Genomic DNA, 27,951 nt, shown 5'->3' with positions numbered 1-27,951 from the left:
GGCTTGATCTCCTGTGCCTCACCAAACTTCAGCTGGTTCAGCAGACTGGTGTCTTACTGACCATGTACAGCCCCTCATGGCTTTTTTCTTTCAAGACGACCAGTCTGAATAAACAAGTACTTTCTGCAAGGCAAGGAACATTGCTGCTCTGCTGAGCACCTCTGTCGGGTTTCTGCACCAGAGGGGGAATGGAAAAGATGTGAAAGTGCTTTCATGCTGTACCCCAATATAATTCTTAGGAGAGTTCAACTCATCATTTATATTACAGCCCACAAAAAACACCCCTGTGATCAACAGAAAAAAAACATGGCAGGATGCACAGCTGTCATCCTAATGTTTCTGTTTTTCCTTTTCACTCCTGATGTGGGATTTTTTCCTGTTCCCTTTCCACTTTTGCCTTGAACCTTGGAAGATGAACAGCTAGGCTTTCTCAGTTAACTTTTCCAAATCATCTTGGAGGTTTTTCCCCTCCACATCCTAATTAAGGGTATATCAGTGTCCCATTGGGACTGAGGCAGTTAACGAACACCATCCGGCAGGTCACTTACAAACTATTTGCCCTGAGATTGAGGGCAAACTCTGGTGAATTCCCAAGGAAAGAATCAAATGAACCTGTTAATGAGCGGAGCATTAGGAGGAAGAAAAAATAAGGCAGGATCTGAAGTCTTAAGGAAATGTAGGAAATAAAGGTTTGTTTATCTAATGATTTTACTGGTGTCAATGCACAGGACTCCCCCTCCATTTTAAAGCAGTTGCAAACAAAAGATTCAGTTGCACATAAACTTTGGGACTTGACTTTTACATGAGACACTTGTAAACATTCCTCAAAGATGGAGAGAAAGAGGGATGTGTAGCACATTCAAGTAAAACCTGGCAGCCAGGTTTCCTTATATCATCATTATCTCAAGCATGAAAATGAGCTTCAGTCCCACCTTAGCCTGCTTTATCTATCTATTTATTAAATTGGATCCTCTGCCCCTGGAATGTTTAATTTACTGCAATTTTATAAAACAGCACTCTAACGTGAAAAGTAGCTCTTGGGACATTGCCAGCCTATGAGACATTTTCTAAGACCCTAGTTTGGTGAAATTTTAATAGAAGATCCAGAGAAGATCTCCAGTGTTAGTTCACCTGTCTGTGAAATGACTCAAGGATCAGAAAAAAACACTCTTGTCCTTGAAAAACAACAACAAAAAAAGTAAACCCTAAAATGCATTCAAGAATTCACTTGCTGTCTAAGAGCAACTAGACTGGTTTTTGTGTCCATGCCAGTGAGTAGGGTTAGCCTTTACTCTGAGCTGGATTAGGATGGGGACAGTATCTTTAACTGAGAATTTCCTTATTTGTAATTCTTATACTAATTCTTCATTATTTGTCTTAGAGCCTGACATATAGCGATGTTAAAAGCTGTACTGCAATAACACAAAAATGGGTCCAAAACAAGAAAAAGTTTGAGCTGAATACAGCTGCATGATTAATGATCTTTCAGATGAGAATGAAAAAAACAGATGCTTAAAAAAAACCCCAAACCCAGTCAATTTCTAAAAAGAATTAATGTTTTAGTTAAAGTATAGGAAAGATCACTTAAAATATTTTATCAGAGTTTGTACTACAGGTGAAGAAAAGGATCCTGCATTGTCCTAATGTAGTTTTCTGTTTATTTGCAGAAAACTTGTGAGAGGACCTCCACTGGCACTCTTTGTATTGGTTAGAAGGAAACCAAAAGCACCACATACTGGTTTTTTCAAGCTTGATACAGCAATGCTGAGGGGAGGACTCACTGAGGGTCAGAAGCTTTGCAGTGAGACAGAAAGGAAGAATATAAATGAGATTTTCTCCTTTGTCTAAGTTCTTCAGACACAGAACTAGGGAAAAATCCTTAGATCACTCACAATTGTCACACGACATCACTGCTAGAAAGCAGATCTTGCCTGTTCTAAAGCTACAGCATGACACATAAGACCCCTTGTTTATTATTTTTGCCAAAACCAGAAGGTCTCCAGAGAAAAGGGAACAAAGAAAGGCGCAGAGGTCCCTGGAAAGGCTCTGTGATTTGAAACAAGTGAGTACCTAAACTGTATGACTGTTGTTTCTGCTAATTCTGGACTGACAGCCTCTTAGAGACCGGGCATCCTGAAAGTTTTCAGTTTGGCTGTATCCCCTCCTCCAGGTGGATGGCGTTCAGGTGCTTGTGTCTGCTGAAATGTATTGTCCATATCCTGCTCCTCAAAAGGGCTTCCTGTGCCCTTTGTGGTGTCCGTTAGCAGAGGGCTGACAGACAGAAGGTGTCTCATCGCCTTTCAGCCACCCTGGGGGAGCATCTGTGACATGGAAGGAAATACAAAGCAGAGGAGGGCCCCAAAATTGCAGTTCCCTGCTGGGCAGTGAGGAATGCATACAGTTCATGTGGATCAAGCGAAAGGCTGTAAACCTGGCATGCAACACCCAGTCCTGAAGGGTCTCTGGCAGCAGAGATGACTGGCCTCTGCTTCTGGGCTTTTGTGCTGTCCTGTGGGAGGGAAATTCACATGAAAGCTGGGATGGTATCCCTTCATGATGATCCCTGCTCCCAAAATATGACTTTGTGACACTGCTGTTGTGTAGCCCCTTCTGTGTCTTCCAGCCATGGCAATCTCCATGAACCCCAGGAAGCTTCACTGTCAGCACCATTTCATAGACAACATCTTTACAAGCTGATATTTGGCTCATTTCTTTCCCCACGCCACATCTACAGGATATTTCCACTTACTTCTCTGAAGCCAAGGCCTTTCCTTTTTTAGTGGGGGAGCACTTAAACAGGAACATTAAATATGTTATGGATGAGGACAGCTAGTCAGCAGGCAAGAGAAGGGAAAACATGATAAAAGGCAGGAAATTGGAATTTAATAAGCACAGTAATAGGTTCCTAATGTCCACTGGCTCCCCCTTCTCAAAGCCTTACCTGATGTACAGACAGTGCAGCACTGAGGTCCCTATATTGACTTTGGAAGAGATGAATGATCCTCACTGGAATCTCCAATGCTGTAGCCAAGGGATCTAAAAAGTCTAGATATTTTTGGTCCCTTATCTCCTGGGCTAACCCATGCCTCTAGTTTTTGAGCCAGAATTCCTTGTTCAGCTCAAGCATAAGTCAACTGTCTTGACAGAGAAATCAGTAGAATTTTCTAGCCATTAATCCCAACAGAATTGCTCCATATCTTCTTACAACACTCACAGGACTGTGCAAGTTGCAACACCAAGGTACAAGAATTATCCAGCTGGCCTCCGCCAAGCCTTGTCTGGCTTCTTTGTCTCACAGTGACCAGACCCAGCTGCCTGGGAGGAAAACTGGTTTCTACCATGGCCATGGAATCTACCATAAGTTGCCCCCACAGGCTGATATATACTACAGTAGAGGTTCAAGAGGATTTTCACTTCCTCACGTTGTCCTATTCCTATTTCTGTGTTTTACCCACAATTCAAAACATCAAGGGAACTTTCAAAGCAACATTCTCTATTTCACAATGTCGCGGTAAATCAAACACATGTAGACCGAAAACCTAATAAAAAAAAACTATGAGGAGTTTTAATCAGAAGAGTATATTGAAATGTAGATAGTAAAACTGCTGTAACTAACTGCAGATGCTAAAGAAACTATAAAGCTGCAGTCAGCATGGTTTGCCACATTACTGTGTTAGAGCGAAGACTGACTATAGTTTTACTATTCGACTTAATAAACTGGCTTTTTTATTATATAATGCACCAAGTTGCTGCAGTTTTACTGTAGTAAATACAATTCAACCGTAGTTTAAAGAGAGATGTTGTTTTCATTTTCTTTTTTTAATACACACAGTAAAGTTGGAAGAAGTGCTTTTGTAACACTTCTTCTGTGCCTGTCATTTGCTTTTTCCCTAACTTTGTGTTTGAATATATGGTTTCTCTTTTTGACTATTTTGCATTTTGTTTGTGCTTTCTGTGAAATGGGAAGTTGTTTTCAGTGTTTTTTGCAAATACAAGAGTTTGATAGTTGAGACAGAGAAGAGTGACAACATTTGGATTCCACATTCAGACAGATGTGATGGTTTCTGCACTTGAAATGCATGGTATTTTGCCCAATTCTCATTCTAAAGTTTCTGTATGAGAGGTATATAGTGCTGGGTAGTGGTCATTTGGTCCATCTGGAAATCAGCATACTTAGAGACAGAAGGGTGAGCTGTAAGGGATGCCTGGTTTTCCTTATGGTGTTATATTTGTACACGCAGCTTAGCTCTTTCCCTCCGTGCTTCTTTCTTTCCTTTCCACCCACCCAGAGAGCAACAGCATGGTATTCTCTGAGAATTATGTGCTGGTGCCAGACTGACAGTCATAGAAACCACAGAAACAGAAAAATATGTAGATCCTACTTTCCTAGTCCCAGAGGCTAGGATGACACAGCTCCAGCATGGATGGGGAGAAAACATGTTAATTTTAAAAAAAAATCACATTAATCATCAAACTAATGCCAACTGACAGTGATTTTCTCCATGCGTCATTGTTAATTGTATTCTTACTGCTTTACATGTGAATATACATCTCAGTAGTCAGCCCCTGCGGCCAAGGAATACTACAATAAAACCCAGGCCCATGACACTCATTCAAGCCGGTGCATTAGCGTGAGCATTTAAAAGATTCACCAAAGTTTAGTATCACATGTTGGGTCTCCCTGTTCTCCAGCAGCAGTTCTCAGCTGTGCACAGGAGCACCACAGACAGCACACACTCTTCATCCTGCCACAGAACATGTCCTCTGTAGCATGGGAGATAGTCTGCTTGGGTTTCCTACTCAAACATTCACAACTTGGCAAAGAAATCCTGGCACAAACAGCCAGAAATCCAAGCTGTCCTTAATTCCTTGTGCACTGCTCCAAAGGCATCTGGATGAAAGCTGAGGGTTTACTTACCTGTTTCACTATTTCTCCCTAAAGCTGTCACTACCAAATTTTATCACTGGCCAAAAAAATAAAGATTTGAAATACATCCCATTATTGACTTTTTTTTTTTTAAATTAACAAAGACAAGTGGGAGTTATTTATTTTATTTTTAATTGTACTTGATGTCATTTATTGCCAGTGCAATGCATGACCAGAGGAAACTGAGCTGACTTTGTTTTGAACAAAGACAGTTGATCTGAGCAGTCAGTGCTATTGCAGGAAAGCTCTGGTCCAAACCCAATGTCTGCCACTGAAACCGGTTCTATCAATGTGGGCGCAAAAAATCAAAACTCAGAGAAGTTTTGGGTGCAGGAAAATTCAAAGCCAAATATCAATCTCCTGCAAAAAAGGAAGATAAAACCCTGCAAGAATCATTCCTCTCACTCCTTTCTGCTGAAATGCTTGGGTGAAATTAATCTTCAGACCAAAATCTATGAATTTAACTTTGCATCTTGCATGCCAACTGTGAAACTTCATCTTCATGTCTTCTCCACAATAAACAAAGGAATTCTTTGGCTTTGAGTGTCATAGCATCAAGTCAGGCTGACTACTGAGAAGCAAACACCACAGCAGAAACAAAACAGGCATAGCAGAGCCATTAGATATTTAGCCATGTTCTTTGTCATTTAGCCATATTAATTTGTCCATCTTAGTCATTTTTCCTTCCTTCCTCAGTTATCCTCTCCTTAACAGCTCGGAAAAAAACTGGCAGCTATTTTAGGTGTCCCACAGTTATCACTGAGATGCAACCCCTGCTAAACCAACTATTTCCAATGCATTGCCAAGTAAACCCTGGGCTGACCTTTGACTTCATATTCTGAAATATGACCATAAAAATAATGAGCCTGTAAACTGCTTTTGGCAATTATGCTGCTGCTGGAATGAAAGGACGTTGTCATTAGCATGCAGCTTATGAACCCCAGCTTGCTGGTCCTGGCAGGCAGCCAGCCTGGGAAACCGATCTGGCCTTAAAGCTGACACAGGTTCAATGGGATAATTGGGCAGCCTTTTTGTTTGAGTTTGTTGATATAAATGTGGTAGAGATTAGCCTTTTCCCCCTCAGCTCTGGGTAATGGTCAGGGCTAACAGGTGTCAGGCTAATGGTGTTGCGGGAAATTAATACTTGGTTTCCTGGTACCTTCCTTTGTTGTTTTTCCCCACAGAGGAATTTCTCCAAATCTTCTAGCACTTTGCAAGCACCTTCCCTCCCTCCCTCCTATCCCCTTCTTATTTATCTTTGCCCAAAACATTTTATCAAGAAGAGTATGCCATTGAGTCACATACAAAAAAGCTGGGAAGTGCTGACTGGAAAATAAATTACCATCAATCACACCGGTCAATCAGCCTTCCATTTATTAGGTTAAGGAATAAGACTTAAATTTTCAAATGGAACTTGACCAGGTCTTTTTTTTTTTTGAAGTTCATGGGAAATCTCTGGGGAAATGAGCCAAAGCAGAATAAAGGACACCCAAAACGTCACACAGCTCTGAACAAACTACAGTACCACTTATAAAAGCGTTTGGGTCACTTAAACATCTGGTTATCTTAAGCAACTTGGAACAGGGTTCTTGGCACTCAGAAGGAATTGAAAATGCCAGATCACCTAACAGCTCTCTGTAAGTCCTTAAAGCAGAGTCTATCTGTGCTTTATGTCAAAGTAAGTGAGACAGCAAGAGAAATGGTGAGCATGCCTCTGCACATGCTGTAGCCAGCCAATAGCCCATGCAGAAAGCAAGCTTTCATACTCATTTTACTCATACACACTGCCTTTTATCTTGAGGGTTGCCAAAGCACTGCGAAGGGGCAGTGAGGCCCTATACCAAAACCACTTTGCCCATTCCCAAAATGGAGCTACTTCTGGGGAGAGACCTGCTAACTTGTGCATCAAACACACATGGCAGCTTAGATGGGAGAGGTGAAAGCCATATGAAAGGATATTTTCCTGGTAACATGCCATTGTTTATGCAGGACATGGTGGTAGGTAGCCTTTCAATTAAAAGAAAACATAGCAGGGTGGACAAAACCTCCATTCTGTTAAGACGTGACAGAGACCCACCAGCAGCACCATCTGCTGAACCTCATGGTGGTCTCAGTAATTGTGCAGGCTTTCCCTTATCTTCTTTCTTTTTGCTTTTTCTTTTTCCCCATTAGTATTCTCTTTTCTCAAGACCTACAACCCTTGTCTTCCCAGTTTTCCACCCTGCCATCAGCTCCACACTCTGCACCCACTTTCTGGAATACACAAACCACTTGATTTCCTGCTCCCCTTCTCATCACAACAATCCATTTCTCTCCAGATCCATGCTGTACCTCATCACTGCTCTGCTTCAAAGCGCAGCTGGCTCATGAGTCAACTCCCAGGCATAAAAGGCCATATTTTTTTCCCTGCTCCCCATAGGATGCTGCAGGGACACTGTCCCTTTCAGCCCCCTCATTTAGCAAAGGAGGTCACCTTCCCAGTGGTGCTGGCCCCCCTGATTTGCCAGAGGCACAGAAGTACACATCTAAGCTGGCAAGGATGAGGATTGCTGCAGTACAGCTTCAGTCCTGCCTGCCTGCAGAAGAGAGGTGCTCGTGCTTTACAAAGCCTCTCCACAATACAAAGCGGAAAGAGTCACAAGAATGAGATTTTGTCTTCGCTTCTATCAAAGGCATTTCTTGAAAACCTACTGGGTTCAGCTTGGGCCACTGGTGCAGCCATGAAACCATGGAACTCAGCCCAGGCCACGTATTTCCCAGCTTTGCAGGCCCATGCACAGCATATTATGGGCTGTGCCCTGCCCAGACGACTAGGCTGGAAGTCTGACACCTCCATGTCCATCTGCAAGGCAGTCACAATTTAAACCCACCTTTACCATGAGAACTACAAAGAAGTCAATATATGGGGCATTGGAAAGAAGAGGCTAAGAGATATTTTGCTGTCTGCCTTGCACCAAGACCTCTGTGAAGAAAAGAGAGCTAATACAAGCCCCTTCTTCAATAGTTGAAAGTGAAGATCCACTGGTTGGAATTTGGGTGTTTGCAAACCTTTCAATGGAAGGTAAACTGTAAGCCTTTATTTGTGTGAATAAATTCCTTGGAATGTATTACACTGAGAAATTCTCCATTTGTTGGAGTCTCTAACTGATTAGCAAACACATTTCCAGTTTGAAATTTCTGATTGAAAACAATTTATTGGGCTAAAGGCCAGAATCACTGCTTGAAATCTCTGGCTTTTGTAATAAAATGGATCAGACTAGGTAATCACAAGGGTTTCCTGCAACCTAAAAACATATTAATCTATCTATTCCAGAAAACAGCAGTGAAATCATAATGTGCTTACAAAGTCCTGTTGCATGCAAGAGGTATATCTGAGTTTGTGTACCATAGCAGTATTTGAGTTTCCTCAGCTTTGGGCTCATCACCTGAATATGAAACATGAAAGAAAAAAAAAGGTAATAATCAATCTCCCTTTGTCAGATTGCCAAAGACTGCAAAATAGAGGCAGCACTCATTTTACAGAGATTATGATAGACCTTTCCCTTAGCTTTTCTTGTTGTGAGTAGCCTAATAATGAATTTACCATGAAAGTCAAATGGAGAAGAGTGATACTTCATCCTGATGAAGTCTGACAGCATGAAAAGAGGATACAGCCTGTCCTACAATGAACCACTGAAAAATCCCATCCCAAAAACCACATGTAGCAAGAAAACAACATTCATTCCATCAGCAACTTTCATTAAACTAAAATACCTGCAAAACACAGCTTATGATTTTTCTATTTGTGGAGTGGTTCAAAGTTTTTAAGGCACAAGCCTAATTTATTGATGAAGAGGAATGTAGTGCCAAGACTCCTGAAAGATAAACATCTCCTCCAGGTAATTACCTGTGGTAAAAACAGTGCCCCAGAATCCAGAGTGGCTGTTTTAATGCCTGGGTTGGTCCAAGCTGGCCCTGGTTTTGATTTGGGAAGGTGCAAGTAGAGCTCTGCAAGCTCCCAATACAAGGCAGCAGAAGGCGTGAGGAGAAATGAGCAAGGAAAACTCCTTTGCCAAAGGACACCCAGAAAGTCAGGGGACAGCAGGGGAATACTTTGAAACAGAAAAGTGACAGAGCAAACAGGACTAAGGAGATTTACTGCTGATTCCTAGAGGATGCCACCAGAAGAGCATTGGCAGGAGAACATTTGCAGCATCTAGGCAGTAAGTGGATGAATTAAGGTGGTAGCCTGGCAATAGCACAGCCATAATTTAACAGCAGGCTGTAGCACAGAGGATCCTGACAACCTGCCAGCACTGCAGGTGCAGCCTCAGAGTTTGCATCATGTTATTAATTCACATGTAATCAAAGTCTTCCCATAAGAGAAATATCTCTTGCCCCATTCACAGAGTACTATTCATGTGCCGCACATGAATCCTTTGCTTAAGTTAGTGTCCTGGTCTGAAGGGGCCCTAACTTGAATTACTACCTTCTATAAGGTCCTTGAGTACTTTAGTACTTAGCATATAATTTTAAAATTCAGCACCAAAGAGAGAGTGAAGCACATGCAAAGAACCCACTTGCAGACACAACCAAGTGTCTCCAAAAAATTAAGACGGGAGAGGAGAGAAAACAGCCAAAAACTCCAAATAAAGATTTAAACTCTCATTTCTATCAACTAAAGATAAAAAAAGAAAAAACCCAACACTAGGTCATCATTAAAAAGTGGATTCCAGGGAGGGAAAATAAAAACATTCAGACCCAAAATTCAAAACACCACTGAAATGTGGAATCTGAAGATGGGAGAGGTCAAAGAGGATTCAGGTCTTGCCCTGGAAAAGTTTGTTGTTACAGACAGAAAGAAAGAGAGAAAAAAAAAAAAAAAAAAAGTGAATGTTTGCTGTTTCTTCTAAAACAGAGTATTTAAGAGATCTTTTAGAAGCGGGGTAGTGGGAAGTGTGGGATAGGATTTCACAGCTTTTGGCAGCTGTCTTCTGCCTTCTTTTTCCATTCACAGTGAGAACAGATTTCTTTCTAAAAGTATTGGCCAATTCCGTAGGGAACAAGGATGCCTCAGGAGTAAAACACTGTCAAACTCCCATTTGCACCAGTTTTGCACTGAGGTACATTCAGTTGACTTCACTCACATCAGACCTCATCTGTACTGACCTAAAAAAACAGAACAAAACAACACACCAAAAAAAACCAGCCTTGCAAAATCTTAGTAAAAGGTAAGCTGATTTAATGATTTGAGATTTTTGTTTCTCAGTATGCAAGAAAAGGCAATCACCTGAGTAAGAATCCAAGACATCTTCCAAGTGAGTCCTTATATCCCATAAAAACTGTCTCTCTCTGAGCCACTACACAATCTGCTTTTTCCTTACACTAGAAAAGTGTTTTTCCTTGCTTCACAGAAATCTCCCTACAGCAGTCTTGAGTGAATAGTCCACCAGTAAGGAAGGATTAAAAATATTTCCAGATGAGCTCTCTTGTGGATAGCAGTTGAGAAAAATCTATTACAGGATCCTGAATACAGGATACACAACATCAATAAATTAAGCATCTCACACAGAATTTAAAGGCCTTTCCATATTCACATCAGCTGGGTAAACACAAAGACTTAAGAAAAGAAGCAATACTTGGTGCTGGGATTGAGGTGGGACTAATGATGACTAATGCACTTGTTATGGAGCATTCTTTAATGAATTCCCCTGGGAGGCAGTGTGTCTTGTTATCTAATCTTGCACACACATCCCTAACCTGCACTTATTTTCCACAAGTATGCTAAGCACTTTCTGTGTTTAGAGGAAGCCAAAACATGTATGGTTTTCTGTGAGAAAGACAGCTAAAGTATTTCCCTCAGAGGATGGCAGCCACTCTGGGAGATGAGAAGGAAATTCAAATATAGCTCTACTGAACAAACGTGTCCAGAAGTCTTGAAATGGGGTGAATTTGGAATAGGTCATCTCACAGTCACATCAAGACAGAGGGAGATGCTTTCCACCTGGAAGAAAAGCTAAGAGAGCAGATTTTCCGCTATACCAAAAATAAAGACTAATAGTACTTTTCAATAAAATATTACAGCAATGCTTTATTATCACACTGTGTGACCACAAAAAAAAAAAATTGGTTATCATAAGTCTTTGAGAGAAAAGTACTGTTCAGGCAGAATATTCTCTAAAGAGATCTTGGAAATGGTTACAGTTCATTTGATAATATATTGCCTAATAATAGTTTCCTCTTCCCTCGTGCTCCCTTCAGTTGAGGTGATTCATGATGAATTCATACTACATGATGAAGTCATCCAACAATCTCTAAGTAACAGTCAAAGATGTTAGTACTGTTTATTGTTCCAGCTCAAATGCAAGAAGGACCTAATAACATAAATAATAAATATGTCAATATTTCATAAGTACTGTTCTCTGCAGAAAAAGATATATATAGTGAAAATTATTGAAACCAGAGGGGGAAAAAGGCTGTAAATAATAAAACATCATAGATTAAAAATTTGTATTGTGGAGAAATTACTATTTATTTCAGCTGCATGTAGTAACATCTGAAAGGTAATATATAAAGCTTTAGGCATATAGTCTTTATCTTGTATCAGATTTTAGTCAAACAAGACAAGGAAACTCACTAAATGGTGTTACCATTTGAGCAAGTAATGACAGGTTTGATCAGATCTGGAAAATCAAATACAAATGTCACATAATTGGTGAAAAATTATTACCGCTGCTTATATTATGGCTAAAGTGCAGCTGTTTAAAACTGGATAGATTCTAAAGCCATACCTGCATACTACCCAAGAGACTGAATAGTTATTAGCTCTGATTCTGCTTGTTCCTGACATGTGATTTTTCATGTGAGCAGGATTTTGGTTAGCTGGAAAATATCTACCCTGTAAACTTTTCCTTGCAGAAGTACATCTGAAAAATGTTTGGGATCTATACTTCTAGTTTAGAGTCCCACCACAAAGAAATATCAATTTGCCTTGATGTTGGCAGGTGCTGAACACTACGAAGACTGTAAGAGTGGCAGGTCCCATGTTACCAGACTTCAGTCATTTGGATGTGACATTTAGGCCACCCTTGCTTGTGTTTAGAGAGCCAGGGAAACCTCCACCACATTTCTCCCCTCCTTCTTCAGTGAGCTGCCAAGGCAGAGAGTCAAGAGGGATAAAAACATCATTGGGGCCCAGGCATCCAGCCATGTTTCATCCTATACAGACATTTGGGATCCAGCTCTTCACCCACATCAGGGCCACAGAGCTTCTGCTCCAGATCTATGCTCAAACTGCTCTTAACACTTGGAACAGGCAGTGTTCCACACTGGCATTCTGTTCCTTTATTGGCTCTTGCTTTATTAATAACAATAACTATACACTCAAAGCATAAGCAGAATATCTGTGTACATGCCAGAGTAGAATCTAAACTCTCCTAGACTCTAAGGATAAGAAGGTTTATAAAAACAGTGCATACAGAGAGGAAAAACGTGAATTTCAAATGCCCTGAAAAATAAAAAACAATCACAGAGACAAATTCAGTTTCCATATTTTTGCAGTACAGCACAAAGTAAAGAGGAACCCCTCCCTCACTTTCTTCATTAAGATCAGTCAAAAGACCCTCAGTATTTAATGCAGAAATGAGATACTCATTAAATTTTTGTTCTTTAAAAACTCTCACTCTGTAAAGGGAATTCAATCTGGTTCTCTTTAGATTCCTATGTTAAAAGGCCTTATGGTGGGTTTCTCATAAGCAACCTCTTAACCATTTCAGCTTGCTGAAAGTATAATGTGGAAAAAAAGTGCATTTATTTGAAAAACAAATCTTGAAAGTTTAGCCATTAGCCTCAACACCAATAAAATCTTCTGGTTCAGTCTGGAGTCTCTCAGGGGTAAATGTACAGGTGCTAACTGCTGAGCAGCTGCAGCAAGTGATGAATTTAGGGAATGGTATGAAGTTTAAAAAACAAGATGACCAAATGAGATACATTTTACAATCAAAGCCCAAGCTTATGTTAAAAATTAGAATGCCTTTATAGATGCTTTTGTTTTTCCCCTGAGCCTTCTAAAATCAGTATGGCAGCTAATGCAGAGCTAACAGTCAAAGTATTGAGTACTTCTGGCAAGTTCTGACTCAGTGAAAAGCTGAAGCAGAAAACATTTGTGGACTATTATTATTTTTAATGTGTGTGGTAAAATGAAATAACAAGATTAATGGTCATCCCTTACTAATTTACATAAAAGTCCCTTCATCCTACTCCAACAGCTCTAAGAAACAACACAGTGAACATGAAGAAAATTTGCACTTTTTCCTAACAGGTTTCTTTTTGGCTCCCTTGATGGTGAAGTAGAAAGAAGTAAGGCTAAACACAGAGAGGAAGGTTTGGGTCCATTCTGGGTTGGCAGTACCTATTATAAAGCCAGACAACCAAGTTAAAAGCACAAAGCCCTTTCTTATGATATTAGAGACCTTACAGGTATTAACAGGGTCTTATCTAGTGAGACTATAGGTAACTGCTAGATTTCCAGCTCCTATTCTTTTCCAAATATTTTTTTTCCTCTGATCCTTCCCATTATTTTATCTCTGCTCCTTTTTTTTTTGTTGCCTACAATTCTTCTTTTCGCTATGATATCTGACAGACACCAGACACAAAACGGAGCTCCTATTTCTGCTTTGCTGCAGGCCTCTACCAAAGGCATGAAAAGGGCTGCACAAGCACTGGGTCCCTTTTCCTGCTCTCTGGGAATGCAGATAATGTTGGGGTTTTGGGTACACAGCATTGGGTTTTTAAAACAGTGACTTCCATGAGCATGGAAGGTTATTCCAGCACAGAGGAAACACAGGAACTCCAGTAAAACCGCCATGCCATGTTCCAAAGAGGTGCACTGAAAGGGAGTTCCAGCAGACACAAAGGCTTTCAAATCCCTTGCCTCCATTCCCTTGTCTCCCAGTGTTCCTGAAGAGTATCAGCATTGGAAACAAAACCATCCTATCCTTGTTTTGAGAAACAGCCTTTTGGAGCATTTCATTTAACAGGACCTGCAGAACCCAACTGAGCATCTAGTTCCACTGACAAGAAGAGAAAACATCATCTATTCCCTGATGTTCTTAGCACACACTGAATCCCTGCTCCAAGGAATACTTCTAGCTGCTGACTCAGGGGGGAGAGCCCGGATCACACATAACATCTGCATGTTCATACTATGGATCCCATTCCAGTAAGGCAATGAACAGGGTGCTTCATGGGAAATTCTTGTTTCAGAAGGAAAAGAAATGAGGTTAAATTGAAGACCACATCCTGACTATGCCTGCACTTGGTAGAGCTTGGAAGAGGCTTTCCAGATCTTCTAGTTCAACTGTCAACCCAGCACCACCACAACCACCCCTAACACCTATCCAGAGTCCTCTGAATTTGCACTTTTTCCTGACCAACCATTTCCTTTGGCATAAAGGATCTTTAGTGTTAGTCACTTTCTCAGTCTGTAAATAAGAAATCGTCGGATTCAATTAACTGTATCCATGCTGCTGCACTATAAGCCTCAAAGTGATGTAGAAATTATCTGGCTTCCTGACCTGAAAATTTGCAGATGTAAACATGACATTATCACAATTTAAAGTCCAACCAGTGCATCAGTCCATCCACCCATGCAGAAGCCCTCCACGTGGAGCTCAGTGGATGCCTGCATGGGAACTCAGAGCCCCCCTCTCTCTCTGCACTGCCCTATGGGTTCAGCTCATGCTGCTGGGAATGAGAAAAGGCTCCTCAGCAATCTTCTGAGTTACATAGCTTTTTTAAACTGGAACCATGATGAGGGCCATGGCTTTGTGCAGAACAGCATGGCATGTGTGGGACGGCAAGGAGCCCTGCCAGAGCACCAGGTAGGGAAAAGGAGAATCCTGTGCTTAGGTGTGCTGAGAGAATAAAAGGCAGCTCAAGAATAAGCCGTGATGTTTTGTTAGAAAATCAAGCTAAGTCTTTCCTAGATGTCTCTTGAGGCAGAGCAGCTTGTTGTCTATTTGTTGAGTAACATCCCTACAGTAGCACAAATGGGAAATGTTACACCTTTTCTCTCTATTTAAACACCTGCTACTATTACCTACATGTCAGGCTCACCTTGAAATTTCCTCCAAGCTGTGTGTGGCCCCTGGCAGCACCACAACATGGTGCAGTTGACAGAAGTGTTCCTTCCAGAGAACCAGGAACCAGGCCAGTCTTGTAGCAAAAAACATGTATTAAAAACATCAGTCTTCCTTTGAAAGTGATCAATCTAAATGTACATATTGGACCAGCCATTACCAATGCTTTGCTTTTGTTTTTCTTACAAGAAAAATTAAGCAGTTCATGTAGTGAATTAGTGATTTTCTCTTCCATCATTGAGTAATTTCTAGAAAGAAAAAAAATATTCCAAGGCCAACTGTATATTTATCATGTTCAGTGCAAAATAAATCCCATACCAGGTCTTCCATCCTAGGCTTCCCAAACTCTTGTACACGCTTTATAAACACTATTAATCATGCAGAACCTGTCAGCAGTGTTAGCAGAGCACATAATGTATTTGGAACATTTGCAGCATAACAGCTTTGAATGTAAAGGTCACCATCTCCACATTAACTCCATCAAAATAATTGGGTAATTTTCCTTTAAAAACACACAATACAGTTTCTCCCGGAGATCCCATGTGGCAGCTGAATCTGACATCTGTGAAAGAAAGCATGGAGCTGCATGTATAGTATCACAAAGCTGCACGGAGGATCAAAAGAGTGTATTTGCTTATGTTAGCTCCTAAACAGAGGAATGTCAAACCCAGGAATTACACCAATGCATCCAAGTCAAGCCCATGCAAGCGAAGCATTTTTTGCAGGAATGATATAGCCCTTCTCCATCGGCGAGTGGGATCCAGCTGGTGTGCAGAGCGCCTGAGGAGTTACTGTGACTGAATAAAGCCCCCTTCCTCCCTCCTCTTCCTTCTGCTGGGAGCGACTGTGGATCTCCTCCACTGGGCACAGGAGCTGGCCTTCTCTGAAATGTGCCAGCATCACCAAACAGGTGGTGGGGAAGCTGTCAGCGTGTCCTCCTCGCCTCTCCTGCAGCCCCTTCAGCCCTGCCTGTCCCACAACCCAGGGCTGCACCTCAGCCTTGTGCTCCTCTCTACAAAATCTTGCCTTTGACTAAGCTGATGGTCAGCCACAGACACACAGCTCTTTCATTACTAGAACAGTAAGCGATGGGTGACAAAAAGAAGGTATCATCTGTCTCATCCACCCTTGCTGTCATAAGTCTGCCCTGGTCCTTCTGGACAAACTATTGCTCAGAGTGGCCTCCTGGGCACATGCTAGCACATGTTCAGCCACTGTCAACCACATCCTTTTCCACTAGGCAGCTTTCCAGCCACTCTACCCCCTGCCTGTAGCACTGCAGGGGGTTATTGTGGCAGATTTGCAGACAGAAGGGTGCAAAGATCACCAGACAAGTGAGGGATGCCACAAATGAAGAGACACACAAGCACTTTTTTTTCCTAACAGCTAAGGCCTAACTGCAAACACCAAGATTTCTGCAAATAAGATGAACAGGGAACCATAGGCCTCACAGTACTGCAGAATTCTACTTCTTTGAAGACTATAAGTGTTTTCTGAAGTTATCCATATAAGATACATTATTTCATGTAGTCAATTATCAATACAACAAATTAATTCCAGCCAGTGGGCCAATTTTGAGCTTTCCTAGATTTGTTACCCTGGAGATTGGATGACTCTTGCAGCCTCCTACAGCAAACAATTTTTATGTGCTGGTTGCTTCAAGCAGTGGTGTGAATCCTGATTTCTCCTTCATGATCAGACAGCCATCTTCCTCTAGCTTTAAAATAACTCCTTTCACAATGACATTTGAGAGGCCATGCCAACACACAACACACACCCCTCAGAGCCAAGTTAGCATATGTGCTACCATGGGTTGGAGCCATGGAGAAATCTATCTTCCACTGTTTGTCCTCTGAACTGAGAGTTTTACAGCACTGGGAATATAAACCTGTCTGAATGGGTGGATGTTAGAGAGGAGAGTCAAAACATCCAGCCCATCAAGATGACCAGCACTACTGATAGAATCTTCATGGAATTATAAGTTTAAAAATCCCCTAAATCAGTCCAAATGGTGGACTGGAAAATTCATCAAGTCTGTTGTACCCAAGGAAAAATACAGAAATAGATTCTTTCATCATCTCTGAATTCTCATCCAAAGGCAAAGTGGTGGTTTTGAAATTCCTGGTGTCCTCATCCCTAGATAAGGTCATCATGTCCTCCTTGGCGCTGCAATTTTTCCCTTCCTAGCAACAGGCTAGGCCAAGCAGCTCTTCTGCTGGCCTTACATGGTGTGGTGGGAGAAAAAGTGCTTTAGATCACAGACATTTGATTCATTGTTGTCACTTTTAATGAGCACTAATAGCTCACATTTTGCAAAGGAAATAGCTGCCTAGTATAACTGGCCATTGGCCACCACTTTGTTTTCAAAGAGTGCTGGCTTGCTTTGTCCATTGGCCAAATCCAAATCCCAATCTGAAGGAGAGATGAGGCTCTGTATTTCACTGTTCAAACCTTGTATTGTCCATGGACCACTCTTCAGCCATAAGACTATACCTTACAAAGGGACCCAGATGGAGTAACAAGAGCGTGATCAAACATATTGGGAAGGAGATCAGGGGAGCGACATGTTCAGGAAATCTCCTTCATAACATCAGATGGCAGCTGCTGCTCACCCTACCAAAGTCACAGCAAAGGGCTGCCATTTGGCCTCCCTGGCAAGTTTTACTGAGCACTAACACAAAGCCAAGGCACTGAGCACAAAATCCCGGGCCCAAGAAAGGAAGTGGCAACCATTCCCTCCCAATATCCAACCTCAGAGGCAAAGTTTTGGCTTCAGGCTCTTTCATTAACTCAGCAAATTACCTCAAACCAGCAGGTCCCACTACTTTTCCCAGGTTTCCAACCTGCAGGGAAGCAGCACATTTCCACCCCTTTGTGAACTGCTCAGAGGTGAAGGGCTCAAAAACCTGGCTGAGCACCCACGACTCCTGTTGTACTGCTCTTGCCCAAAGCAGAAAGTAGAATGCTGAAGCTGGGACTGCACAACAAGCTATTGCTTCTGATAAATATGATAAAAGCCGCCCCAGCAATCAGTAAACAGTGGTATAATTAGCAAATGTTTTTCTATTTACTTCCTTTAATATGCAATAGGGGGAAATGAAATAAAATGTCAAGGACTTCATCAAACAGATGGTTCTGCACTTATTATTTTTCTCCGCTGTATTGTTTGCGTCAACTAAAGAAGAAACTCCTTTACGAAGTGTGACTCATGGATTCCTGGGAAGCTGCATTCTCAGCAGGGGGAGGATAGCAGGGAAGGACAGGAAAGGGGAGGGAGGAGGACTCAGCTCATGAGCTTTTATTAGGAGCATTATTATGTCTCATTAATTAATCTGAGCGCCGCTTTAGTGACGTCTCGGTCTCATTTCACAGGAAAAAATTACTCTGGATTGCCAAGTTAAATAGACAATTACAGGAAGACCAAATTATGCCTACATTGCATTCCCTCAGGGCACCAGGCCAAGTTCATGTCAAATCCATAATAACTAGACTACCCTCACTAAAAACAGCTCCTGTGGACATACGTCATGAGCCATTTGTAATCTACACAGAGGATGTATTGATCTTCCTTGGCCTTCCTTTCTCATAAACTCATAATAGCAAAGACAGGATTTTTTAAGTGTCTAACTCTCTGCAGCACATATGCAGAACATAAGCTGTGTTAACTCCAATAAAGCCTAATTAAAGTATAACCATTAGCTGTTTAATTTCCTTTTTCTATCCCAAGGGGCAGCTGCTTAGAGAACAGGAGGAAAAGCTTAGTACATTTCAGAGGAGGAATGCAAAGAAAAAAACCCTTGTATTTTCCCTGAAGACAGACATAAAGGTAAAACCCAAGAAAGGTCTCTCTTTACCAGGTAAAACAACCCCACCAACTTTCCGGATCTGCTTGGACTACAGAACAGCTAGGAGATCCCTACGAAAAGAATGGGAACAAATTTCTTGAACAAATGTGTCCAAGAAAATGCAATGCCCTTAAAAAAGAGTTGACATGAGAACTACTTACACCTTTGAGTCCCACTATCAGAACTCCTTCTGCCACCTGCAGCCCCCAGCTCTTGGTCTATTCTTTCTCTCTTCCCCTCACGTGCAGATCTGTCCTTTTCCCCTTGCTCCCACCTGACGACTCCCAGCTGGAGGGGCCACATTGTTCCCAGTCCTTGTACATTCCCTGATCAGTCCCCTCAGCTCTGGTGTTTTGGAGCCCCCTTTCAAGCACAAGTTTCCTTACTCAGGACAGTACTACTGGCTCAAGAAAAAACTGGTGCTGATTGAACCAGAGCACCAAGAGAGAGCCTCGCACAACCATGACAGTGCAAATCTTCCTTCTTTCTTGCAGTCCCAATTTTTCTCAGCACTTCTCTCAGGCCAGTTGCTATCTGTTGTTGTTGTTCCCCAGCTCAGAGTTCACATATGAAGAAATTATCTGGATGACAGTGCACCCTGCTCATCTACCAGGAGATCTGGGTCACTCTCCCTCCTCTGGCACACCTCTCCTTGTCAGAGGAGGCACAGCCTCTCATTCTCTTTCCCAAAAAGGTGGAGGTGAGTTGAACTCCATGTGGCTCTGTCATGACCCAGACCTAGCTCTGTCACCACCACCAACAGTGGCAGGTAAAGTCATCTGCAACACAAATCCCAGCAGCTTCCAACTCGGAAATAACACTGTCCTCCTCCCTCAGTTGCAGCTACATATCACTAAGCACACCAGAGATTATCCCCTTCTGCTCCACACACACTGATATTCATACACACATTTCTTGCTCTATGCTCCTGACACCTCCCTTCACCTGCCAAAGAGTTCATTTTGTGTTTTAGGTTGTTTGGGGTTTTTTTGGTAAAACAATGAGACAAATTAAACTGCACGAACAGCCCCCAAAGAACAGCCAAGCATGAATGTGCCTGCCAGCCTGGTGTAAATTTTAGTGTGGTGTTGCACATCCCTTCCGTTGTTCTTGGCAAGCGAGGGTGACGCCATTGCCACATGGTTCACGCTGGTCACAACTGGTGATATGAAAAAGAACAATCAGCCCCTTCAAAAGGCCTTTGAAACTATTGTGGGGATCCTGGAAGGGGCTTTGTTTTCTCCTTCTTGCCCTAATGCTGTACAAATGAGCAATGAGTGTTATTAAATCTCTGTTCCTTCCTCAGGCAGCAATGCTCTTTCCCTTTTTCTCTCTACTGTCCCAGTTTAGGATTTTTCATGATCCAAGCCAACCTATTCAAGTGACAAAGCAGATTGCTTTGCAGCATGGCCTCCAGCCAAAACTGTGACCTTTTTAACAGTGAGGTGAAATGGCAACATTTTGATTATCATAATGTTTTTGTTTTGGAGCAAGGAAAATTGTTTTTCATTCTTTAACAACCAAGGAGCTTTCACCTTACCAGAGGTTGCTTGGTCTAGAGAAGCAGTTTTGCAAAATTGTCCAACACCTGTGACAATCTGTTTCATGTTTTTCTCTGACATTTAATAAATGTTTTGTCAATTTCTCACAATCCTGTTAATATTTACTTATAAAAACTACTGTTAGATTTTTAAATAACATTGCTGAAAAGCGTAAGAAAGCCCTCAACACCTTATGTCATATTTTTAGATGCATGAAGCCTGCTTTCTTAGTATTTTTAAAATTTGAAAATTCATTAAAAAGGGAAAATCCCAATGAAAAATGAAAACTCCAAACACAGTCTTTGTGGTGAAGGCTGCTCTGCAAAGGGCTGCACACTGATAAAGGCTTTCCTGTTCTGAAATAGCAATAGGAAGAGGTGGAAGCATCAACTTCTTGTTTAGTTCTCAGCTCCAGCTCCAAGCAAAGGCAGTCTGAATCATGTTGCCCTCTCCATTGCCAACTTTTGTAAATTTAACCTTGATTTTTTACTTCTTACTCTTTTTTTTTTTTTTTTTTTTTTTTTAGAGAGAGTCCACCCATTCTGCAGTCTGTTCCCTGCAAAAGAACTGAGGGGTCATTAGTGAAAGGAGATTTTCCAACAGTAAGAGGAGTTTTGAGGCCAGAAAAGAAACTGCATGTAGAACGGAGCTCTGCCTCTTGATTGCTATGCAAATATAAATTTACAATCATCCTTTGGAAAGATTTCATCTAATATTGAGATCCACAAAAGAACAGAGGGCTACATGCTACAAATGCTCAAAATGCTAACTTTCAATCTGTAAAGTCAGACTCTTTTTTTTTATACCGAAAAAAATAATTAAAAAAAAAAAATCTTTGTTTTGTCTTCAGCACCCACCAAACGATTCTGTACATATCCTGCAATAACTTTACAGGGAATAGAAAAATCTAGAGCAGTTAGGGCAGCAAAAGTTTCTTAGAGCCTAAGGCTTTCCTTCTCTTGCCTTCTCCTCCAGAGACAGTTGGAAGTGAGGAAGAAAGGTTTGTGAGTTTAAAAAGGTGCATGTCACCCGTTTTAACCATTTCTTAAGGCATTTACACTATTTACTAATGAAGGTGTGGACAAACTCATCAAGTCCTGACTCTCTAGGAAGGTAAAGCACACCTTCCACAACCTCATGTGAAATAGAAGAGCTCCTTTCTTGCAGGTGTGGACATCTGTCTCATTTTCCACTCCGGTCAAAAAACCATGGGTTCCTCCATTATTTACAGTGCTCCACCCTGTAGAGGTGTTTGTAAGGAAGGCATTGCCAAGCTTCACAAGTCAACAACATAATCTGTTGGTGCTTGTTTTCTCCCAAGGGCCTTCCCTCCCTTTATGGTCCCTCTGTCACCAAGTGGCTCAAGAGAAGGTGTTTACAGGCAGAGGTGCTGCAGCACTTCCCCTCCTCTGGCAGCGTGAGGCAGTTGTAAAAGTCATCATGTAACATCTCACTTCTCCGAGGCAGGAGATGTCACACAGCATGATGAAGATGCTGTCTGGTGCATACTCCTCCAGCGGGCCAGGAAGAACATCTGTCACCAATATTTCTGCTTCAGCTCCATCTGCACCTGGTTGTTCTTTCTGCAAGTTCCTGTGTTATTTTTCTTCCATATACTCAGACACCCTGCAGTGAGTTTGTTATCTTACACGGATTGCCATGGACAAAGTGTTTGTCCAACAGATGCAAGAAAAAGCAGAGAAATTAGCACCAAGTAACAACACTTTTTCCAGAACAGACAACATATGCTTTTGTGGCTCCCAAGATATTCTGCTTATCGTGCGTCTTGATGTTTTCCCTTTTACGAGGGTACAGCAGGAAAGGCTTAACTTCTGGCCCATTAGAAAGAGCCATGGCAGCATGTTTCAGGGTGGTAGGATAGCATGAATACACATTTGTTCCAAGTGCTGTCAAATAAATCTTAGTACTGAAGACAGGAAGGAACCACACTGCAAACAAATTGAAAACAGGGAATCTATAAGAAGACATCAGAGTCAGGATGAGATAACAGACTGAGCTTGTGATGCCTACTGCACAGAGGATTCATCTTTCTCTTTCACCTGCTATTTCAGTATAACATGAGGTTTGAAAGACCACAGTTTTCCTTGGAAGGGAGGAATTGTTAAGATGTTAGAGAAAGAAAGTATTGTCTTTCATTTACTCATTCCCTGTTTGTTTAACTCACCAGAGAAACCTGCACATAGAGCAGCTAATGCTTTATCATTCATGTCCCTTATCATGCCCTGAGGGCACGTATTGTGTGTGACTCATAATTAGTTTGTTTGTATAATAATAAAAGGAAAACAAGCAGCCCCATATCTCTGTCACACTAACAATGAGCTGACACATACTTAATCAAAATAGAGGATGCTGAATTAATTCAAGGAGGTTGACTTTCACGAGGGACAATTGGAAAATTCTCCCAGAGCAGTTAGTCACTCAGGCAGAGTTCAGCCAAACACATGATGAAATCTGTCACATTCATTCCAGAACTAATAATTTCCCAGAAAAAAATCGGTTGCTTTAATGTATTTCCAGACTTTGCCACAAAGCAGAGGATAAATGAAAGAGTGATGCATCTAAATACTAAGAAGTTCAGCGAGAAGAAAAAGTCTGCAGGGAAGTTTGCTCACACTTCTGACACCAAGCCAAGAGCACCTTCCTGTGCCCTGGCAAAGCCTTCTCCAGTGGAAAAGTTTAGGGCAAAAAAGACACCCAGTTAACCAGTTGTCAAGAAAAAAAGAGACAAATAGCATAATTTATCAAAGAATCTCATTTTCACAGCTGGCCCTTTGTGAAAGCATTACAGGCAGAGGTTGCTGGAGCAGGAAAACAAAGTAATTGCTGGCTCTATGGCTGCTCTGCACGTGCTCAGGATGGGACTGGCTGTTCTGTTCAGCTTTAGGTATTCCAGAAATACTACATCATCCACTGAAGCAATACAGGACATTTTGGGCGGACTCTGCACAGCACTATGAGGTATAGAAACGGGATGAACAGATCCAGACACCTTGTTAAAGGATGACCCAGCTCAGCAAAAGCCTGCTCTGTTTACCTGCATGAGACAATAGCAGAGGAAAAATCTTCCATTTACAAGCAGAAAGAGAAAAAACATGTTTTTCTGGATACCTAAGTTATCCATGATGGCTTCTTTTTTTTCACTTGAGCAAACATATGCCTTTCTCTAAGGCTATGCAGGAACCTTACACCTAAACATCTAAGTCCAACATTAAATATGGCAAAGAGAAAACATTCCCTCACTTTATATTCTATACTGTGTCCTCTTTTCATGCTTATACCCATTACTTGCTTGCCCAGAAAAGAGTAATTTGTTACACAGCATCAGAGCAACATAGGTTCCTAAAGGAATACATGAAAAAAGGAGAAATACGTAGAAATCTGATGGAAGTACCTTTGATTTATCACATCAATAATGCACAGGTTTTCTCTTGCAGGTATTAGGAAAAAAACAAAGGGTGGTGGTTTTATAGCTTAGCAAGTCACTCATATGTCTCCTGAATTAGGTGAGTAATAAAATTGTTATGAAATGCATTTGGAACAAGACACACTGCACGTGCCTGACAGACTTTTCTGAAGCTTAATGCCTGCACTCCTCAATTCTGCTTCCTTTCAGACAGTCTGACTTTTTCCTGCTGATTTGCTCATCAGAGTTCTGCTTGCATTTACAGCACCACAATGGAAAACATGCAGGGACTGAATCAGAAATGATCTACAGGATATTCTTAAGCACAGACTAGCCAAGTCTTTAGGGAAAAAAATATTCAGTGTCAGATGATTAGTGATATTATTTTCATTACTCTGAGCAATGAACTACTCATGTTATATTTGCAGAAGTAGGGGGGAAAAAAAAGGAAAAAATGCAAGTCATGACTTAAACTTGTCTCTCTTGGAGTAGGTAAAGGTACAAATTAGTGGAAGAATAATGCAATGTCATGGATACTGTTCCTTTATTTCAGAGGCCAGCACATTTTTGAGGGATTAAATGTGATGAATAAACAGTCTTTCCCATCTCTGCTTGAAAAGCTATTGCAACTAGAGTGTTAACTCACAATATTTGACTTCTTCAGCCTACCAGGGAGCTTCCTGGGGAAGCCAGGAGGAGGCTTGTGGCAGCATTCAGACTGACTGTCAGTCCAGCTTCATGACAATCCATTTATCACTAAAAGAACATGTTGACTTTTGGTCAGTAGTTTGGCGATTTATGCCCAGAGGAGGCTAAAATTTCCTGTGGACACAAATCATCTCATCTTGTGGCCATCTGCTGACAAAACCAGGTAAGCCACCATGTGTCTGGCCACCATTCAGAAAAAGTCAGGGTGTCCTCCTGGGGGTTATGACTCTTCACTGTAGAAGTTCAGGTGTTTCCAAAAGTAACCCTAATTTACTCAAATGATAACATGAAACAGTATTTAAAAGAAAACTACAATTTTAAAGCTTAATAAAAAGGAAAGCCTTAACCTAAATCTGTTTATGAAATAGCTACTAAAAGAAAGAGTATGAATGAATTCAAGGAAGTTTTACTATGTGACTGCTCCCCCCATCTGCACCACAAGTGTTGTGACAGTCAGAGTCTTCACGGTCATTTGTCACACAAGGACCAGAATTCAAATTTCATATTCAGCAGAGGAATGACAGCAGCAGCCACTGCTTCCCAGCAGCCCCAGCTGTTTTATTTGCGATTCCCTCATGTGCTGTGCCCTCACTGCCTGGCTTCTCTGGGTGCCTGCAGTGACACTTCTGTTTGTCCATGGGCTGGTGGCACTGGGATGTCCCCCCCACTGGTGTGACCACTGCCCCCTGCTTGCAGCAGGGTCATGAGGCTGGACACCCGAGCAGCTTGGCTCACACTGTGCCTGATGGTGGCCCAGGTGTCACCCTTGTGCCATCTTTGCCTGAGGTGACCACAAGTGACCTGGTGTCTGCATAAGACAGAGTCCTCTCTCCCTCTAGAAGCTCCTCTCCCATCCTCTGTGCTGCCTTTTGGGATCTCCTGGTGCTGTGATCATCCAGCTGCTGATGCACATCAGAGTATCCATAGGCAGAGATGGTACAGAGGTGTCCACTTCATCTGCACAGGCACCTCCCTGACCATGCCTCTCACCAGCTGTACCCAGGGCAGCACAAAAACCAGGCATGGTGCAATGAAATGCCCCAAGACATGCCAGAAGAGGATGCTTAAGAAGCCATGTGCAGTCACCAGCAACAAGCAGCACATAGCCCAAGCATCACCAGTGAAAACTCCCCTTGGTTTCATGCACTCACAGAGGCCAGCCTGCTTTGGCACCCTGTCCAACACTCCCAGGTCTTTGCTACCAAGTCAGTGTAAAGCAGAGAAAGCAGTGTTTGCAGCCCGAGCCCAGTGCCAAAATCAGTTATCAGAGTGCTCTTGCAGCAGTGAATGTCATCATTTACACAGCAGCTAGTGAAGTTCATCCTCTCAGTGCAAATATTTATATGATGGACCTATGGCAAATGTCTCCCTTCTTGACACTTCCCTATATTTACATACTTAAATAAAACTCCTCAATGACTCCCCTAAATGAGCCATACCAAACACACGGTTGGACTCACAGTTAATGTCACTTGTAATCCTTCTCCTCTGAAGCAAATCCTCAACATCCATTAAAACCACTTAAACCATCCATTAAGACCAGTCTTCAAAGCCTGCCCTCAAACACCCTGTCCCCCCTAGCTAATCATTCCTCCTGTGGTCCTCCCTCCTCCTGACCAGCGGGAATGACTTGTAAGAAATGATTCAAACCCTGGCATACAACTACAGCAGTTTCCTATGGATGCCATTACTCTTCTGCACACCCCAGCACCATCACCTGGGCAGCATTTCAGGCAGATGATCTGTCCCTTCTTCTACAGTCATCTCTGATTAGAGTAATCTAGAAAATTCCATGGAGAAGAAAGAAGATTTCTTGAGCAAATACATGCCTTTCTCTAAGGCTGTGCAGGAACCTCACACCTAGACATGTAAGTTCAACATTAAATATGGCAAAGAGAAAACATTCCCTCAATTTATGTTCTATACTGTCTCCTCTTTTCAGGGGGAAGAATATTGGAGCAGGGTCATGTAACAGGATATAAAGTGGGATAAGCAGGTTGCAATGTTAAGAAAAGCAATACCTCTTTAAAACATAGCTGCACACTAGCCTGTAGTGAAATTCAAGTGGCTGCTAACCAAATTGTGAATCTTTACCACTCCCAGTATTTCCCATGGCAAAAAACCCAACCCAAAACTGTACGTAGAGAAGGAGAACTCAAGGAGATGAGAAGACAGTGACATGAGAAGAAAAAACCCTTGGGATCATAGGCAAAAAGTCATACAGAGGTGTTCCCTGGGCAGGGCTCTGGTGGCCAGCCTGTGATCACACACTCATCCACCTGTACAGAAGAGCCTCTGTGACTGCAAAAAGCCCACAGCTCTGAGAAATAAGGACACAGCAGCAAGGTCATAGTAAAAGCTTAGAAGAAACCAGAGGATTATAAGATGTCACCAGAACCAATGCAACACCAGACTGGTGGCTCTTGATCCAAAAAACTACTTGCCACAGGTTGTCTTGATGCCTTAGACTGGTTTCTGCACTTGGCCACCAGACCGTGAGATTTAGCACTCAAAAAAAAGGAAGGAAGGAAGGAAGGAAGGAAGGAAGGAAGGAAGGAAGGAAGGAAGGAAGGAAGGAAGGAAGGAAGGAAGGAAGGAAGGAAGGAAGGAAGGAAGGAAGGAAGGAAGGAAGGAAGGAAGGAAGGAAGGAAGGAAGGAAGGAAGGAAGGAAGGAAGGAAGGAAGGAAGGAAGGAAGGAAGGAAGGAAGGAAGGAAGGAAGGAAGGAAGGAAGGAAGGAAGGAAGGAAGGAAGGAAGGAAGGAAGGAAGGAAGGAAGGAAGGAAGGAAGGAAGGAAGGAAGGAAGGAAGGAAGGAAGGAAGGAAGGAAGGAAGGAAGGAAGGAAGGAAGGAAGGAAGGAAGGAAGGAAGGAAGGAAGGAAGGAAGGAAGGAAGGAAGGAAGGAAGGAAGGAAGGAAGGAAGGAAGGAAGGAAGGGGTGGTGGTTTTGTTGTGTATTGCTACACAGCACAAAAGCAAGCTTGGCTCAAGAGGTATAAAAGGTATAAATCACATCTACATGGCAAGAATTCATTTATGACCTGTCCTTGACTCCTTCAACTAAAAAACTACTCTTGCTGAAAGTGGACCACACACATTTGGAATCTCTTTTCATGTGGGCCACTCAAGAAAAGGTACAGAGGGAAACATCAGAAAAGAGAAAAAAAAATTGAAACAGGTCCAGATATTTATTTTAAAAGGTGATTTTTAATTTTTTTTTAAGAAAAAAGGCAAATGATTGAAACCTTAACATTTTTACATCTAAGTAGCAGTTTCAATCAATTTTGGCAGCAAAACCATCTTATTTCCAGGAGTGAAACAGCAAGTCAAAAGAAGAGAACTGAGGTTTTGGGCACTAACCAGGGACAGAAGGGGCTGCCTTTAAGCTCCAC

This window comes from Chamaea fasciata, unplaced genomic scaffold (assembly GCF_029207755.1).
Source record: "Chamaea fasciata isolate MVZ Bird 193981 ecotype frontalis unplaced genomic scaffold, bChaFas1.0.hap1 SCAF_3, whole genome shotgun sequence".
NCBI lineage: Eukaryota > Metazoa > Chordata > Aves > Passeriformes > Sylviidae > Chamaea > Chamaea fasciata.
This window is presented reverse-complemented; position numbering follows the sequence as displayed.